At 32.1% G+C, this 20,416-nt stretch overlaps 1 long non-coding RNA gene across 1 annotated transcript in view; it reads left to right on the top strand.

Moving 5' to 3' along the window:
* The first annotated feature begins 334 nt into the window (after nucleotides 1-334).
* LOC127735937 (uncharacterized) overlaps nucleotides 335-20,416 on the top strand; it is a 45,242-nt gene continuing 25,160 nt past the window's right edge. The window contains exon 1 of the long non-coding RNA XR_007998664.1: nucleotides 335-759. This is a non-coding gene — a long non-coding RNA (uncharacterized LOC127735937). The remainder of the gene's footprint in view (nucleotides 760-20,416) is intronic.

Genomic DNA, 20,416 nt, shown 5'->3' with positions numbered 1-20,416 from the left:
AATATTTTCTGGTTATCTGTTATGTAGGAAAAAGTCCTGCTCATGTTTTCCGCATTATTTAAATCTTTCAATATATACATATTGTACTTTATGTAACAACATTTCAAGTAAATTAAAACAAAATCAAATAAATTGCTACTCACATTTTGCAAAACCAATAAATTCTTAGTGAGATAATTTAATTATATGATATGCTCCAGGTATTTTCATCTCATAGGACAATCTAAAAGCATCTTTTAAAGCTTAAAATAACCTAATTGAGACTAGCCCATTGGTTGACAAACAAATGAATATTTATTGATGTGAAGAGTACTCACTGGAAAGCATACTGGTTATGAAATAAGACACTGTTTTAACTGTTCTCAGAAAGCTGATCGTATTGAGTATATATGTTCAAGATAATTGAGCAAAAGCAGGAACATGAGTATTTTGTAGGATAAAATCACGGTACAATGATTACACAAATGATTCACTCAGCTGTAGCTGCTGCAGTACTGTTATCACAATGTACAAACACTCTGAAAACTAAACTACAGAAATTTGAAAATGAGAAAAATACATGCATTATAAGTGGAACACAGATTGAAACATTTTTTGCAAGAACAGTACGCGAATGTGCAAGCTTGTGTGCCATCGATGATAACTGCTACTCTGCTAACTTTAAATCCGTTTCAGGACAGTGCCATTTTTACTCCACTTTCTATCCGAACACGGACCCCCTTTTCGGATATGAAACCATCAGAAAGATCCCAGTTACAGGTAAGGTTATAAGAGATAAAATTGTATATGCAAATAATTTCCGACATCCTTATGCTTACAGGAAATTGAATTTTCGAAATAAAGGAAAAAATGAAATTTTAGAATGATTGCACATTTTTGGTACTATTAATGTCTTTTTTTAAAAGAAAACAAAATGTTCGTATGACCTTCCATTGTTTTTAAATTTCTCTTTAAAACTAGTACGAAAATCCTGTTTTGTTTTTGAATTTCTCTATCTTGGCAAACATTACATAAGATAAAATATTAATAAATAAATAAAAGCAGACAAAAATAATGGAATAATAAAAGTATAAAGAAATAAGCGAAACCCCCCCCCCCCCCCCAAAAAAAAAAAAAAAAACAAACCAAAAAATAAAATTTCATTATCAAAAAGGAAATGGTTGTTTTCTAATGCTAATCTAAGCCCCTCTAGTATAAAACCCGACGTGAATATATTCGATGTTTTCCCGAATATCTCTGTATCCAAAATTGTACGAGGTCAATTCTTGCACTGTTCGTGGTATTTGTAAAAAGACTGACAACATCCAGACTTTCCAAGTAAAACTTAAAGTGTCTCTTTCTGGTATGAAATTGATGAAGTCCATATCTTCTCTGAAATGCACTACAAAAGTCTAAAAGTCTGAAAAGACCAGTTTTTGTCTTAATTTGCATGAACTTTTACTCGACATTCTCCAAAAGTATGACTTGTGTCTTAATTTTTCTTGACAAATTCTCATTTATATTAAATTTGTATGAAATTTACTCGACATATTCCCGACATTCTGAATATGGTCTTCAAATTTCTTGACAAATTCTTGACATTTGAATAATGTCTTGAAATTTCTCGACATATTCTCGACATTCTTATTTTTTCTCAGTATGGCTTGACATATTCTGAACATTTTGAATCGTGTCTTAAATTTACTTGACAGTTCTGAGTTTTACAAATCATGACCAATATTCATGATATAACTTTAATCTTTATTTCTCTTTATATGATATACTGTTGTTTCAAGTTACACTTCTTTACAACAAAAATAAAAGTTGGGCATGTAAAATAATTGAAAATTTGGGTATATAAATATTTTTACAAATGCAAATATGGCTATGAAATCTAAAGTATAAAATAATTCAAATGTGGGTGTGTTGATATAAAACAATTTCAATGTGGGTTTTTAAATAATTACAAATTTTGATTCCTAAATCTTATAAATTAAATGAATCAAACCAATCATACATGATACTGTAGACATATTTCATTCTACATTCATAATATTCAATGTTGATATGGTAAATAATTATTATACCAAAATGTTGTTTATATAAATAGCAAATTATGATGATATACAAATCATTCATTTAACAGAAGAAAAATTTGTGTTATGTCATCTGTTGGAATATATTAAGTATTACACATGGACAGGATGTTCCCCATAAAATTAAGGTATTCCACACCCCAGAGTACACGCAACTGTCAAATGGAAGTTATTGCTTTACCTGTAATCAGCCATACAACTTATCAGTTGACCGACCATGCCACTACAATTTAAAAAGTTTGTTGATAGATGAAAATGAAAATCATCATTTTGATGAAAAAAAATTGAATTGAAATGGATTTTCTTCATCAAAATTATGAAGTTAATTATTTTAACATAAAAACAAATTGAATAATTCCCAAAGATTAAAAGAAAATTATTATCTACTCCAGGAAGAATAAAAAAAAATGTATTTATAATGGGTCCCATCAATGATTTCTATAGAAATCATCGGTCTTATGAAATGGTTCTCAAACAGACATGCATAATATAGATCTAAACATTTTTTTCTTTTCAGGAAGGAGTTATCACAAATATTTATTTTTGATAAAAAATTATAAAATTCAACACTCAAATTTGAATAAAAAATGTTTTTGGGTTGTTCTAAAAAATGAATAAGGTTTTTGAATCAAGATGGGAACAAATTCTTTGACCTGAACGAAAGCCCCCCCCCCTCTTTTTTTAGCCACACAAACCCAAAAAATGAATTGTGGGGTCCAAAAGAGATACAAGACACCTATTTTAGTAAAGCAAATTTGACTGGCAGTTTTGCGAACGACAAAAATCTAAATGCTGTTTGTCAATACCTTCGACTTATATTCCAAGTGAAAACAATTACTTAAATGTTTAATAAAAATAAATCAAAATTAAACTACATGGGGGATTATTCAGAGTATTCCAACTTAGTTGCACCAAAAGGGTATCTTACTATACCAAATTAATCCTTGATTCTTCAAAGTTTAGTTTAGCCATAATAAAAAGGAGTATATAACAGCAATAGAATGTCATAAACAGTGCAGAATAAGTCTGTTCACATTTCAAGCGAAATTTATACTGTTGAGATAGTGTCAAGACATATTTAAGACTGTCAAGAATGTGTTGAGACATATTCAGACATTATTTAGAATGTCAAGAATATGTCGAGACATATTCAGACAATTATTAAGAATGTCAAGAATATGTCAAGACAGATCGAGACAAATTTAAGACAGTCAAGAATTGGTCGAGACTAATCCAGACTCTTATCAGATGATACAGGAAGTGTCGAGAAATTTTAAGACAATGTTCATACTGTCAAGACACTTGTCAAGAAAAATCAAGAACCTTATTAGACAAATTCATACTATGTCAAGAATTTTTAAAAATTATTCAGACAAATTAAGAATGTCGAGTAAAAATTCATGCAAATTCAGACAAAAACTGGTCTTTTCAGACTTTTTGACTTCTGTAGTGATGGCTTGGCACTATTTTGCAGATAAGTTTCAGATTAATGTCCAGAAAGTTATTTAGTCTGTGGGTACTACAAGCTGGCCCAGCAATTATAGTACGCAGTTTTAGATCTGATGACTAGGTACCTTAATGTATGTTTGGTTTTGACCTTTTATTTTTTCCTGAATATCTTGTGATTTATGTTTTTTTGAAAGTCCGTAAAAGTTTCTAGTTTTTCTTTTAAATTTTTTTAAGTAATCAATATTAATATTTGTAAGATTACTATCATATATTTTGGTAAGTTAATCAATTTTTCAGCATGGTAATTCGGGTTTCAAAATACTGAATCAAACCATGTAGACATGTGATTTGTTGTGTGTAGACAGTATCAATTACAGCGATAATATGACTATCAGCATAATTAATATCAACCTTAAGTGAAAAAATTTTGAAGCAAGAAATGTATTTGGTAAAATTCTACACCATTCAAGTTTTTCTAATATAACAGAATGTGTGTGTTTCTCAAACTTTTTGTCTCGACGTACCTGACGGAATTGATAATATCATCATCAAACAATTGATAAATATTTGACTGAATAATTTTCATAGTCGTAATTAGTTTTTAAAGTACATATTGGATTGTCCTTTGTGCAGGACATTTAATTAGCTATATTTTTAAGTATGAAGCAAATCAAAACGAATGTGCACTGAGTCCCACGATTAGTACCACGAGCAAAGTTGGAACTACTTTCCATTTCAGAACACATATGATCAACCCCGGTTATCGGTATGGCCCGTATTTCTAAATTTTTAGTTTTTGGGAAAAGACGGCTTCAATCCGTCAATTCCCTATATGGCTGGCCAGACATTCTACTTTCAAAGCCTTTCACGTCAATCATTTTGTATTTTACAGTTCGAAACCCCTCAAAATTTCATACTGATTTGATGAGCAGGAGATAAACAAATGAACAGATTGACTTTAAATACTGTGTTACACATTTCCCTTCTGTTTCTAGTGAAATCGTGTCTCGAGCTCTCTTCCTTTCACTATTTACGTTTCTTTTACAATCCGGAAAAAATCAGTATTACGAAATATTCCAAATATATCCAACCTAGTGATGTCATTGTGGGACTTCCACACTTCGTAGAAGGAGGGATATCCTGCACTCGTTAGTATCGAAATCATTTGCAGAAATCGTGTACGATTATTAAATCAATATTTGTGTATTAAACATAATAATAAATGAAGTTTCTTCATGAAACGTAGAACTATCTTCGTGTGGTACTTAAGCAAAGTAAGGACGTATAATAACTAGTACAATAGTATAATAACAAAGCAAAAAAAACCTAACGAACTGTGACATAGGTGGCGTTGTTTTCTTGTCATGATTATAGTCATTTCGTACCTCATTGAATATTTATATGTATGCAACTTCGTTACTCGTGTACTATTTATATTTATTGAATGATAGGAGCAAATCAGTCCTATAACGGATAAATCAGCATATGTAATACAGTTGACGTTGTCCTGTTGACATAAATCATGAGTAAATATTGCTCTTCTGTCCAGTCCGATACGGGAAAAAGGACGAAAAGCAATACAGGATTTTCACTTCCGGTGGCAAAGTTTCGCTTCCAAATTATGTTTGACGTATCTTAACCTGGAATAGACGGATCTAAAAGAAATTGGAAGACACATTTTACAACGTAAAAGACAAGAACATTTAATTATGATCCGTTTTTGTTACGATTTGCGGAAACATTCCACAACCTTTCCGAGTAATCTTTCAATTTATTATCATTCCGTCGACAAAAAAACATAATGTCTGAATATTCTCCCCAAGTACTTTATGTTTGCTAGATAAATAGAATTGCATCAGCATAGATTAAGTACCTGGACTGGAAATCGTAAATCTAAACAATATGATTTACAAAACAATTCGTCGTGACTGGGAAGAGGCAAGTTCAAATGACTGAAATGTGATTTACTGTACCTACAATGTATTTGACGGTAATTTTCTTGGTTTTTTAATCGAAGATTCATGATTATATGTATTGGCCCAACCCTTTAGTCTCAGGGCCAATTAGCGTCGAAAGTCGCAGAATGCAAGACATAGGATTACAATCCAGCGGCAGCGACAGCATAAACTATTTGTATATAACGCTTTATATTTCAGAAGGTAGAAGACCTGTATGCTTCCTACCTTGTATGCAAATGCCTTATTTTCTAATATTACGAAGTTTCCTGTCTGTCATATGTCTATTGTTATTTTCATGGTTGAGCAACTGCTTGAATATTTTCAGTCCCCAATCGACGAAGTTCAGGTTTGCACTCCGTCCGTCTGTCTGTCTCGATGTCTGTCCAATTTTCAGTCCGGCAAATCAGTTTTCCCACACTTTTTACCTTCGTGCTAGAAGATATTGATTTGATATTTGGTTTATAGTTTTATCATTACCAGTTACAAATTAAATTTGATTTTTGTTCCGGTCTGATGATTTTGTGCAGAGCGATGGTCCTTGGACTTAAAAATTCACGCAAGTAATCGGTTTTCACACTTTTTTTCGTCATGCCTATTGGTATGTAGTTTTCCATGACAAGTTACATATTCAGCTCGAATTTTGTTCCCATCTGATGATTTTGTGCAGACTTATGTTTCTTGGATTTAGAAAATTCAGGAGATTATCAGTTTTCCGCATTTTTTTCATTATACTTGAAAATATTGATTTGGTTTTTGGTATATAGTTTTACAATGACAAGTTACAGTTCAAGTTTGAATTTTGTTCGGTTCAGGTGATTTTTTTGCAGCGTTATGGTCCTCGGACTTAGAAAATTCACGCAAATAATCAGTTTTCCACACTTTTTTTCGTCATGCTTGAAGATTATGATTTGATATTCATTATATAGTTTAACCATGTTAACACCAGGACAAGTTATAGATCAAATTAGTTGTTCCAGTGCAATGAATTTTTAGCTGGTAGGGGACTATGTATTGCCATGCTTGTTTCAGTTTTTTTGTCGCTGTGAATTACTTCCTTGTTATGAGTTATATGGTAACTATACTTTGTATATTGGATGCTTGCCAGGTCTACATATATCCCTCAGACATGGTTCACCTGATTTCAACCTCATTTCATGGATCAGTGATCAATGTTAAGTTTTCGTGGTCAAGTTTGTATCTCAGACACTATAAGAAATAGGTCAACTATATTTGGTGTGTTGAATGACTAAAAGGTGTACATGTTCTACTGAAAAGTTTCTTCTGAACTTGACTTCATTTTCATGGTTCATTTGTCAATGTAAAGCTTTTGTGGTTTGGTCTGTTTCTCAGATACTATAAGCATGATAAGCAAAATATTAGCTTATTTGGTGTGTGGAATGAATGTTAGGTCCGTCTGACTGGTTTCATCTGACCTTGACCTTTTTTTTTGATTCATTGGACAATGTTTTAAATTTTCCTGTTTGGGTTCTATCTATGATACTATAAGCTATAGGACCACTATATTTGGTATATATCATGGAATGATTGTTAGGTAGACATGTATGTCTGGCAAGTTTTCATGGTTTTGTCCATTTATCAAATGCAGTAAGCCATTGGTCAACTATATTTGCTGTAAGGAATGATTGTAAGGTGTACATGTCTGTTTGGTAAGATTCATCAAACCTTGACCTCATTTTCATGGTTCATTAATATAGTCAATGTTCAATTTTGGCAATCAGGTCTGTTTTTCTGGCCCTAAGGCTTACAGTATCTGAGAATATTCAATAGGCCAACTTCATTTGGTGTATGATATGAAATTTAATTTAAAGCAGGCGAGACATTTCAGCATGTGCACTCTTGTTGTCATTTTGGAAAGTAAAATAACAAAAATACCGAACTCCAAGGAAAATTCAAATCAGAAAGTCCCTTATGAAATGGCAAAATCAAAAGCTCGAACACATCAAATGAATGGAAAACAACTGTCATATTCCTGCCTGACTTTGTACAGGCATTTCCTTTTGTAGAAAATGGTGGATTAAACCTGGTTTTATAGCTAGCTAAACCTCTCACTTGTAAGACAGTCGCATAAAATTGCATTATATTGACAACAATGTGTGAACCAAACAAACAAACATAATAGGTACAAATGTTAAAAATAGGGTTACAGCAGTCAACATTGTGTTATAATCTTAATCATTATAAAAACCAACAAATAAGTCAACAAAGAAAAACAAAATGGCACATAGACAAAGCACATGAGCAAAAATGACAGATAAGAATACAAAATATGACCACAGCACAACAACACAATGGCGGGATGCATAAGTACGGAGCCACGCCTAAAGGATATTACCAAAAATAGACTAAACAGTAAAGGTTAATAATTTACAAAGACAAATAAAAGAACACTATAACACGTAATTAAGATGATAAACAACGTCAGTACCTAGAATCTATACTTCCAGACCATCATGTATTATTTGTGAAATTGATATATATCAACAGTTACATTTAGTTGCATTTTATTAAGTTAGTTATTTTTCAGTATGAATAAAGTTGCCTTCGCAAATACTTTTAATAATCTGACCTCGTCCACCATGTTGAAATTAAAAATATTTCACAGTGGCTAGCTTAATTGTTCTTGCATTTTTCTCTCTTTTTAAATATTGATATACCAAAAAATAGAAACAATGGCCGTCTTTACCCTCAGAGCTCCTAAACTCTTTGATTGGGAAGTATTTTTCAGACTTTGTCAAAGTGATGTCTGATTTTATAAGAATTATGGTTTTTGATTGCTCCTTGGTATTTTGATCCGACTTTTTCTTTAAATATTTCAAAAAACTACCATATCCTGATTTTTTTTGGGTCCGGAGGAAAGATAGATCAAAAGTGAATGACAAATTCATTATAGTAAGAACTATTGAAAAAGCTGAATGTGAGATGTATTCGTATAAAAGAATATGAAACGTGATGATTTCAGTTTTTCAATTGTAAAATATCAATTTCTCGGAAGAAACACATATTCTGTAAAATCGTATGTCATTTACATCTTTTAATTGATACGATACTCCGATACATCTCCACATTGTACCGACTTCCTTAAAAGGTGTTTACTTCTAACGCAAAAACTGCAGTAGGAATGAAATGAAATGAAATGAGGAGTGAATGTGAAAAATTGTTGTAGTTTTTGTCATTTCGGAACCTTTTCTAGTCCCCTGTGCAGTATTCCGTCTCCTCATTGACAAAGGCCGTACAGTTACCTATAGTCGCTTACATTTATGTCATTTGGACTTAGGTGGATATATGTCTCATTGGCAATTATATTACATCTCTTTATGTTTATGTTGAAAGCGACAATACCTAAGTTTTATGGTCACCATCACAAATTCCTTGACCAATTTGTATGTCTATGTTTGAGCTTACGAGTGACATGTTTTCATGTTCGTATATATATGAACTCCAGAATAGCTGTAAATTTACCACTTGTGTAATACTTTTTATCTAACATTTTAAAAATGGTCTGAATTCACATGGCTGGTGTAGGAGGATAGCAGGATATCCATACCTAGTCGAAGCACAAGGTCTTGCTGTGTTTGGAGTTCAAGCGATTCCACAATGAAGTATCTCTTAGATGGTTTATCAAAATTGATAAACGATTTTCAATATTAATGAATTATATAGGCTCATATTTAGCATGATACTGAAAAAAGAATATAGGAAATTAATTTCAGCATTTTGAAAATTCTCCTTTTTGATGCCACAGAATAATCTTTTCAATTGTCCTGTCATGAAAGCATACATATACCTTTGTATGCTTTTACAAATGTATTTTTTACGTCTTAAACCAAGCTTAAATCAAGCTTAAAATGGCATCTTAGGCAAATTCATCAATGTTTCTGGCATTTAAGACCACTCAGGTTATATAAAATATAACCATTTGATCTGATAATGTTAATTGAAAGGCACATCAATCGTTCCTACTTTCTCGGTTCAACATTGATCGGAATACATTTTTAGCTAGTGCTTATTGATTTTTATACATCTTTAAATTACATCATTGATGAACACTTTTATAATACGTTACATGTATATGAAATTAAATTCAAGTTGTCTTGTTAAAATCATTTTTTTTGGAAACAAACTCCACCTTTGTTGCCTATAAGGCCATCATGCATAATTTAGATTATATAACTTGAACTTTTTAATTCAATTTAGAATCGATAAACATGTAAGTAGTTTGAGTGGAATTTAAACAAAAACACGAAATATGCAAGACAAATATGAAATTTAGCCTTTCATCATATTAGTATCACATTATTTGTAAGATGAGTATTAATTCAACTATCAAAAGCATTCATTTTGGGCATTTACTTCAGTCAAGTCATAGCTGTACGATTCAATTTTCATATTAGGAATGCTATATATTCACTGTGTCTAAACTACCCCGGCAAAAAACGTTTGGACTCGATAGTATCTAATGTCCGGTACGGTGACGGACAATCAACAGACAGAGAAAAGGTAGAATTTCTATTTATTTATTTGGCTTTTAATGACATTGAAGAATAAACATACACATATAACTATTTTCGATTGTGTGATGAAATATTTTCTACAACCGTTCTAGATTAATGGAGAAATAAGTAAAAAGGTACATGAAAATGGTGAATTGAGTGAACCTTGCTACGAATTTGTTTAATTTCTTTTTAAATTGTGCACATTGTACGGAAAGAAAAGTACGGAAAGAAAGATATTAACACAGAGATTGCATGGCTAGTCACTATGAGCACCTCAATATTTGCATTTCTGTGCACGGAACGGAAGAAATGGGTCATGTCAAAATGGAAGGACCATGTTTCGTCAATGTTGTTTATTACACAAGGACCCTGTTTTGTCTCAGTATAGGACCCGGTTTTGTTTTGTTTTGAAACCACAAATTTATGAACAGCTACGTTAGCACGGATCTGGACATTGCCCATCGGAAGAAATTAATTATTTGAGTCAAAAAGATGTTATACAGATGTTATTGCAATACAAACATGTGTTAAAATATATTTCAAACGGGAACTTTTCGAAATAGGGAGTAGACATTTTTGAATGCTATACGTATACCTTATTGATCTTATCTTCGAACTAAGTTTAAATGGAAATAAATACTTTATATCATGTACTTACATTAATTCCTTATGATAGCAAAAAGAAGATGTGGTGTGATTGCCAATGAGACAGCTCGTCACAAGAGATCAAATGTCACAAAAATTAACAACTGTAGGTCGCCGTACGGCCTGCAACAATGAACAAAGCTCATACAACATAGTCAGCTATAAAAGGCCCCGAAATGACAAGTGTAAAACAATTCAAACGAGGAAACTAACGGACTAGTTTATGTACAAAAAAAAAATGAACGAAAAACAAATATGTAACACAGCAACAAACGACAACCACTGGAATACAGGCTCCTGGCTTGGGACAGGTAAATATATACAGAATGTGACGGGGTTAAACATCTTAGCGGGATCCCAACCCTCCCCCTAACCTGGGAAATTGGTGTAACAGTACATAAGAACGAACTATAAAAATCAGTTGAAAAAGGCTTAAGTCATCAGATGGATACAAATAGAAATACATCTCAAAAATGTTTGTTTGTTTTCTATACTACTGTAATGATGTAAAAATAAGAAGATGTGGAATGATTGTGTTACCATATCAATTTATCAAAAGAGTAAGGATAGTATGCTTTACTACACTATACGCTATGTTTACAATATATTTACTCATTCGTTCATCCATTGACGGACAGTGAGAGAAAAAGCTCCGTTTTGAAGGCCGTACAATGACCTATAATGGTTTACTTTTACAAATTGTGACTTGGATAGAAAGTTGTCTCATTGGCACTCATACCACATCTTCTTATATCTATTAGAACGTTTTGGATATCTCAAATCAAAATGGTTGCCTTTCGAACGTGTATTTTTTATGTCCGCTTCGAAATACACAAGTTCTAAACTTCCCCATTAGAAACAAAATAATTCTATCATGCCATGCTCTACGCTCATTTTAACATAGGTAGGCATTATATTTGTCAATATTTTATACCTGGCTAACGCTTGGTTTAAAAATTTTAACAAATATAATGCCTTCCTATGTTAAAATGAGCATTGAGCATGGCATGAAAGAATAATTTCTTTTTATAAATAAAAGTTGGTTTGCAACATTATAACGTCCAATATCTTCGTCTTCGTCTTCTTAGAACAACCTAATTGGCAATTTAGCCCGTGAAAAATGACAATGAGACAGCTTTCCATCAGAGACCAAATGACGTAAAAGTTAACAAATATAGAACACCGTATGGCATCCAACAATGAGAAACGCCCATACGGAATAGAAAGCTAAAAAAGGCCCCGAAATGAAAACTGTAAAAAAAAAAATTAATGTAAAAACTAACGACCTAGATTTATGTACAAAATAAAAAACGAATAACAAATATATGTATGATATACAGCAACAAAAGACAACAACCGATTTACAGGCACCTAGATTCGGTACTGGCACATACAGAATGACGGGGTTGAATGTGTAAGCCCCCCGCTCCCCCTTCAAAAAAAAAAAAACAAGAAAAAACTGGTATAACAGCACAACATATGAACAAACTATAAAATTCAGTGAGTTGAAAAAGGCTTAACTCATTTGATTTCAGAGCCCCTATAATAAATATGCGATTGGCGGCTGTCTCTGTTTTTTCGTCTTTTATTAAATTTAATGATGGTATACGATATAGTTACATTATATCAGTGGCGGATCCAGGGGAGTAGAGGGAGAACGCCGACCCCTCCCCCCTTTTGGAACTAGAAATAATTATTTTATCATTTTTTTTACGATTTATATATGATTTTTTATTTAGCATAAAATCGTTAAAAAAAGTTCCCCTTGCTACGCTCGGCGGTATAAAATCCGTTTATGAATACGCCCCTTTAAAAAATCATGGCCTCGGTCCGCCCTTGCATATTGACAATTTTAAACTTGACCAAATTGCTTAAATTGTAGAACATTTGTCAATGTACGATGATCATTATACAATGAAGAGATAAACCTATATATAATAGTTGTACTATACAGGGCAGTTGTTAACAACTTGATACTAGTGCATTAAAGAATTTGTTAATGTTAAAAAAAAAAAAAGAAAAAAAAGAGAGATAAAACATCGTTTATTTATAAAAATTACTAATCAAATAATCATTATTGCAATTTTTGGATGGCCTAAGACTTTTATACTAATTTATACTTAGTATTATTGTAACAAGGAGGGGTAAACAGATTTTTAACGCACTATTACTGTGATCCTTTGCGCCGCATGGAAATTCCTTTTCTTGGGCGATTCTGCATGCACATACATTTGTCTAATTCTCTTGCTTTGTAATGAACGTTTAGTTTCAGAATATTTATTTTCAAACGATTATACTGTCTTCCCTTTAAGTAGAGCGGACACTAAGATAACCATCTTGTTGTCCCAGAAAATCCCATATCAAATGTGCGTCCTTAAATTTTCAAAGCCGTACACTAATTAAGTTTGAACACTTAAATTTGTATAGATGATATAAAAAATCTAATTCCGTTTCAAAACCTTCATTTCTTTTTAATTTTTCCTTTTTTTTTTATACAAAACAAAATTGAAATTTGCTTTGTTCTAATATAGCAGGAATTCAAGTGTTTACGGATTCAAAAAGGTTATAAGTTATCCTCTGAAAGAAAATGTTTTTCAACGATCCCTCAAACTGCTGTTGAACGCCATATTTTAATTTTCGTCATGCGATTATGCATTATTTTCTATGACAAAACCGGGTCTGCTTTGTGAAATTTAAGGACAAAACCGGGTCGTACACATTGACAAAACCGGGTGCTTCAATTTTGACATGACCCACTTCTTTCATTCCATGCACAGACATGCAAATATTGAGGCGATCATAGTGAAAAGTCTTGACATCTCCGTGTTAATATCTTTCTTTCCGTACCTTTCTTTCCATACAATGTGCTCAATTTAAAGAGAAATTAAACAAATTCGAGGCAGGGTTCACTCAATTCACCATTTTGATGTGCCTTTTTACTTATTTCTCCATAAATCTAGAACGGTGGTAGAAAATATTACATCACACTATCGAAAATAGTTATATGTGTATGTTTATTCTTCAATATCATTAAAACAACATATAAATAAACAGAATTTCTACATTTCTCTGTCTGTTGATTGTCCGTCACCGTACCGGACATTAGATACTATTGAGCACAAACATTTTTCGCCGGGGTAGTTTATATTCAGTGATATCAATACCTTGTTTTGAAAAATATTACTATAGCTGTTGTGACATGGATCATAATGTCAATGTTCTGTACTAATACTTTAATGCAAAACTTAATCGTTGAGTAGACAACAATGCCTTGTTTTTGATTGGTGGTGTTATCTTCTTTCAAAGCCTCTATCAAGCTTTAAACTAAACAATTTAATCTAAATGAAATTAAAAGTGCTTGTGTTTCAATCAGTCGTGATTTAGAACGAACATTTGCGATTGCTTGCCAACTGAATGATAATATGATTAGTATTTACACATTCAATTTAATTTGGACGGATTCAGTATCCCATTAGAAATAACTAATTAGGAAAAACATACCATGAAAAAATAGAATTATACAAATTTTACCTATTAGAATTGAAAGTACACATCTGTTATTGGATAATTAGTCGTTCTTATATTGAATATACGCTAAATACTTCCTTGTTCGATTCCATTGATTCGACCAAGATAATCAATTTTTTCAATACTTTTTTGACAAAATAAACCATTTTTTTTACTATTCGTGAGAATATGACATGTTTAATTTGACTAATGACGTACCTCTCATACGCCGTCAAAAAGGCTTAATTTTCATCTGAGTACTTTAGTCTTGTTTTTCGTTCCTGCATGAATTTTTAATACGATATAAATTAATCAAAGAGACTTTCATAAAGTTGTTTTCATGATAATTGTCATGAACATAAACAATTCGTAAGGGATTCCATGGAACCCTGTTTCTCTCCTACGATTGCTGCTGTCAGTGTTAAAGGGCAATCTTTACTGTAAAACATGAGTCCATTTATCAATAGAATACAGAATTTTCTTTAGATGTAATTTTTTGATTTTGAAAATAAGTGTCTGTCAAAGTTTCAATACAATACATGGAGGTTTACAAAATTATTATGTTTAAACAATTTAATCCAAGACATTGTGTAAATGTTAACTGCAGTAAAATATTGAAAAACAAAAGAAATATATTTTCAAAATTTTGCCCCAGACATTATCTCATAATCATAAATAAGCTTCTGCCAAAATTTCATTACATTTTATGGAGATTGGCAAAGTAATTGATGTGTAACAAAATTTAACACCTAGCTGTATCTACTTCTAAACTGCAAACATCTAAGTTATTCTATCAGTAAACAATATTTTGATTATTTTGCTCCGGATACCGTCTTTAAAACATACAAATATTCCCTCAAAACATATGTAAAATTCCATGAAGGTTTGACAGAGTTATTTATAATTGAATTTTTTTAACCTTAGATCGACGTTAGACTGAACTTTAATGTTGACGCCGTTGACGATCACGGCATAGCCGACGACGATGGAATTTGGAGCGTTATGTCTCGTTTTTGCGACATAAATGTCATAGATTCGGCAAAAATGAGATCTGCTTTTAAGGACAACAAACTGTGAGGAGACATTGCATGTCGGATGCGCAATCGATAAAGTTGAAATGGTACCCTTTAATACGATCACATATACGAAATTGTAAACGACCTCCTTATAACAGTACCATCTCAACTTTATCGATTGAGCTTCCGATATGCAATGTCTTCTTAGTCAAGACCAACGCTAAAATATGTATTTATCAAAACAATAATGCAAACATTGAAGAGCGGCCATAACCAAGAAGGACATCAAGTAAAGCAAAACCGGAAAATACAATTAGAACTATGCATGAAGGAGAAAATTCTAAAATTCAAATGATTTGTCTTTTTTGTAGATCCAATCGTGGTCTTTTAGACTTTTAAAGTTTCTCTCTATCTGTTAGAGATTGATGCCACATGTGGAGCAGGAATTACCTACCTTTCCGGAGTGCATGCTTTCATTACCGGATTTTAGTTGTTTTCATGTTGTGTTGCTCAATTGTCGGTTTATATGTAATGTTTTGGAATTGTTGGTTGTTTTCCTGTCCTTTTTGAGGCCATGCCGTTGTTTGTTATTAAAGGAGAAATGAGTTTTGCTTGTCCCATTAGTATCTGTTCTCTTTTCCCCCATAATTGTCAAGATAAAAGTTAAAACGCTTTAAACGAAAATGCATATTGAAGGACAAATATCGGTCCTATAAATAAAAATAATACTTTGAAATGTTGGTGAAATAATAGTACTTTTCATTATTTACTTTCATAAGAAACTCTAAAACAATTGAAAATATGCAATTGTGTGAGGAGCTTTATAACAAAACGGACATGCATGTTATTGCCATAAAACTAGATAGATTCAACTTTAATGTAGAAATTTGAATATAAGCTTCTGAACAAATTTCTTAATTTATCAACGAAAAAATAAATAAATAAATGTATGTTATACATAATGTCTGTGTGAAGCACTGTCTACTTAGTAAATAACATTTCTAAGAACTTTTACAGCACCAGCTGTGGTATCGATGCATTACGAAATGAGAGGCAGATGATACCAAAGAGATATTCAAACTCATACATAGTAAGTCGATGAGAAACTGACAATGCCATGGCAAAAAAAAACGAAAACCGACCAATGACAAACAACAGTATAAATAACACAACAAAGAAAGCTAAAGAATGAACTACAAAAACCCCGCCCAAAACCGGGGTTGATCTCAGTGGCTCCGGAAAGGTAGGCAAATCCTGCTCTAGATGTTGCATCCGTCATGCTGCTCATGTTAGAACAAACTCGGTGATAAATATAATGCGGTGATTTCACATTCGGAAAAACGATGACGATATTGTTGTTATGACAGTTGGAACATATCTGTCTCATTTGTGAAACAAATATTCCAACCAACTAGTGATGGCGTCCGTAAAATTTTCGAAGGACTGACTTTAATTTCACCACTTACAACCCTTGGTTTAATAGCTATTTTTGTAAGCAGCAACACTCTATCAAGAAAATCATGATAGGAAATGCAAGCTTTGGAATATCGTATCAACTGAGAGATATATGTCCCATATGCAGGTGCTGCTGGAATATTGCTTCATAAAAATGTTAAGTTCACGATGGGAAGCTGGATCATCTCTTTTTTCGTAAAGTTTTGTTATCAACTGACCTTCATTGTCAATTTCTAGACGTAAGTCAATGTATGAGGTATACCTAACTTTATCAATGTTCTTAAACTTCATGCTTTAATTGGGCTTTTACCTTTTTTATTTGAGCGTCACTGGTAAGTTTTAAGTAAAACTACGCGCGTATGACGTACATTATTATAAGCCCGGTATCTTTAATGTGTTTTTGTATCCTTTTTTCCAGTTCTAAAAATTATAATTTTAAGTGCTATTAGGAGTCAATGAACATTTTCGATTATGTCGACTTATTTGAAGAACTTATCTGATCATATTTGCTTTGTACAGTTTCTCTATACATATAAATAAATAGGAAGATGCGGTTTAATTGTTAATAAGACAACCATTGATATCCCAAATGCCAAAGATATGAACAATTACAGGTCACCCTAAGGCCTTTAACAACTAGCGAAATCCATATCGAAAAGTCATCTATAAAAGTCTCTAGTATGACAAAACGTGACTCAATTCAAGATGGAAAACAAACCGCCTGATAGATATTATCACAATGAAAGAAAATAAAAAGATGGCAGAGAGCAACTTACGATAACCACTGGATTATAGGCGCATAAACAATTTTGCGGGGATTATATGTGAGTGAGCGCTAAATTATCTTTCCAACCTGGGACAGTAGTGAATTGTAGTGACAATAGAAGGGATTGAATCATCAGATCGGTTCTTAGAATATCTAAGTGTATATTATAGCGTTACTGTTAAAAGTCATATGTTTTTTTTTCTGTACAAAAGTTTCTAGGTACCAAATCACCAGTTGTGGTAAAACTAATAACACAAAGGTCAAAAGAAAAAAGACTTAAGATAAACTACAACACAGAAATAAAGAATAAGAACTAAAAGGCCCAAAAAAATAGACAAAATCATCTAATGTTCAAACATAACCTGCGGTAGTTTCTTACCTTAGTTTTTTAATACTTTCTTAATTCATCCATGGGGAATTTTGAAAATAGTATGACTAGTGGAAATGCGTTTGAACTTAAAACAAAGTAACACATGACAACTGTCTAAGGTTGGTGGCCTAATGCCTCTTTGCCCTTTAGTCTTTTATCGGCAAGGCATTCTTCTTTTACTTCTATTGCAAAAACTTTACTTAGTGCTCTTTGGACGCACGAAATCACAGTGCTATTTTTATTTTTCACTGTTAAAATCACAATACTGGGAAAGCTTTTATATTAATTAAAAGTAAGTTATTTTATGCATGTTCTTAGCTTTTCTACTTCCGTTTTGTGCATTTTAAAGATTTCTGTCATTATGGATGATTTAATGCACTTGACATTTTGCTTCAATCGATTTTCTTTAAATACAATAAATTTTACATTTATTTGTTCTTTCCCGTCCGTGAAATTTGAAAATACACGAGTTTATACTGATTTCTGAAAAGAGTTTGATTTAAATGAGGTCATCAGTTAAGAGAATCAGTATCCATGAAAAACAGTGAATTCTTTTCTTGTAAAGTAGTAAACGCTCTCCTGGTATTTTGTACCAGTAAATAGCAGAAATAAAAATAAGGTTTGCGCGTTTACCTTTATTCATCCAGCATTCTGATACAAAGGATTAACCATTTAAACAGAACATTATGTACTGACAACATCTAAAAATTGACACACGTTGTCTTACTTCCCCAAGACATTTACATTCTTAAAATCGAGGTTAGCAAATCGATTAACATGATTAAATAAGCTTACATGTATCTATTATGAAATATAGAAATGACCACGGTTTCCACATTTATATGAAGTTTTTGGAAGAACAGTTGCAAAGCCAAATCAAATGCATGTTCAATAGCATTCATAACCGAACATTCCGAAAAGTTGTGTCTAATACGATCAAATCAGTCTGTACCTTGTGTTAGAAACCCCTTAGTGTTTTAAATATTTCAACGTTTTACGTGTATAAACAAAATCAGCACAAAGAGGATGACTACTTGGCTGGTGATACCCTCGGGGACATTGTCTATGAGCAGTGGCATCAGGGAAGCTTGACTTTTTATTTCTTCTAAACAGCATTGAATGAAATAAACACGTTCTGTATTTAGCTTCATCAGGAAACCTCATACTGCATAGCAAGCAATGAAAGGACCAGACATGACAAAGTGACAACTCAAAAGAGAAAACCAACGTCGTAAGTGTCAATAACAATAACAAAATATATTCAGTTATGATTTAATGTATTGAACAACAAAATTAATGTTTGTACCGATAAAAACAATATTCAATGATATAATTAAAATATTTAATTGATGAACTATTAGAAAATGTTTATTCGAAGTGTAAATAAGCTTACACGGGTCGTATCTAAATTTACGGACTTAAAAAAAACACCATCGTAAAAATTAGAATGTGATATCCCGTTTGTAATACGTTTTCTACATTTTTAGAGGTACAGCCTAACTTCCAAACCAAATAATATATCTGTAAAACACTTTGTTAAAAGTTGTGATTAATTTGTTTTTGAAAAATCCTTGACTTAATCATTTTCTAGTGATACATAGATTACATTCATTTTATTTATAACGTCACTACAGACACGGGCATATCAAACGCGTTGGGATATATAACTATTTTAAGAATTGGTCAAATGAAAATTACCGTTAAAAAAATAAAAACATGGAAAAAAAGATTGTCCATTTTTGTCATTAATTTTAATATCGAGTTTCCCATATGAAACTGAAATATGCGAATATAATAAAGGCAGTTATTACTGTTTATATTAGATTCATTTTGAGTATGTACCCTAGAATAGATTTTGGCACTAAATGTAAAGACAAAATATCATCAAGGTAACCGTATGTGTAGTTAAATGTTTCAATCAAGTAAAATTTAGACGGGCCATGACTGAGTTTAGCAAAAAACTGTCATACCAATACCGGAACAAAATTCTTATTAAAGGGCGCATTTGGTGCCCATGTGAAAACCTTTAATGTGTCACTAAACTTATTCCAGAAACTAACATAGATGTTGTCAAGGAGACTTTAATAATCTCATCACACCTCAATTAAACATCTAGCATATTTACCTATCAACTACAGGAGAAAGCTTGATATGATTTGCAGGAAATAAATTTGCAGCCAGATTACCAAAACGATTATTTAATCAATAAGGACAAAACATTGTGTGGAAGTGCAGTGTTGAAAGTCGAAAAGTTAAAACTGTCAACAGAATTGAAAGGACCATTAAACGCATGTTATGTTTTTAAAACATCGAAATAATTTTCTACACAATAGAAATGTTTAAAACCGTTATTTTCATATGCTTTATTACAAAAGTCAATGATTGTGATAATAGAAAGAGAGCTAGTTAAAAGTACTGAAAGATTAGTTGTAAAACGCTTACTTGAGTCCAAGAAGAAACCACTATTTGACGGATTTGTTTGTATCGTTTATATAACCTATACACAGTAGGAACCTTAGTCTTTAGTTTTCTATGTTGTGTCATCTGTACTATTATTTGTCTGTTTGTCTTTTTATTTTTGGCCATGGCGTTGTCAGTTTGTTTTCGATCTATGAGTTTGACTGTCCCTCTGGTGTCTTTCGTTCCTCTTTTCAAATATTT

This window comes from Mytilus californianus, unplaced genomic scaffold (assembly GCF_021869535.1).
Source record: "Mytilus californianus isolate M0D057914Y unplaced genomic scaffold, xbMytCali1.0.p SCAF_3, whole genome shotgun sequence".
Lineage (NCBI taxonomy): Eukaryota > Metazoa > Mollusca > Bivalvia > Mytilida > Mytilidae > Mytilus > Mytilus californianus.
This window is presented reverse-complemented; position numbering and strand designations above follow the sequence as displayed.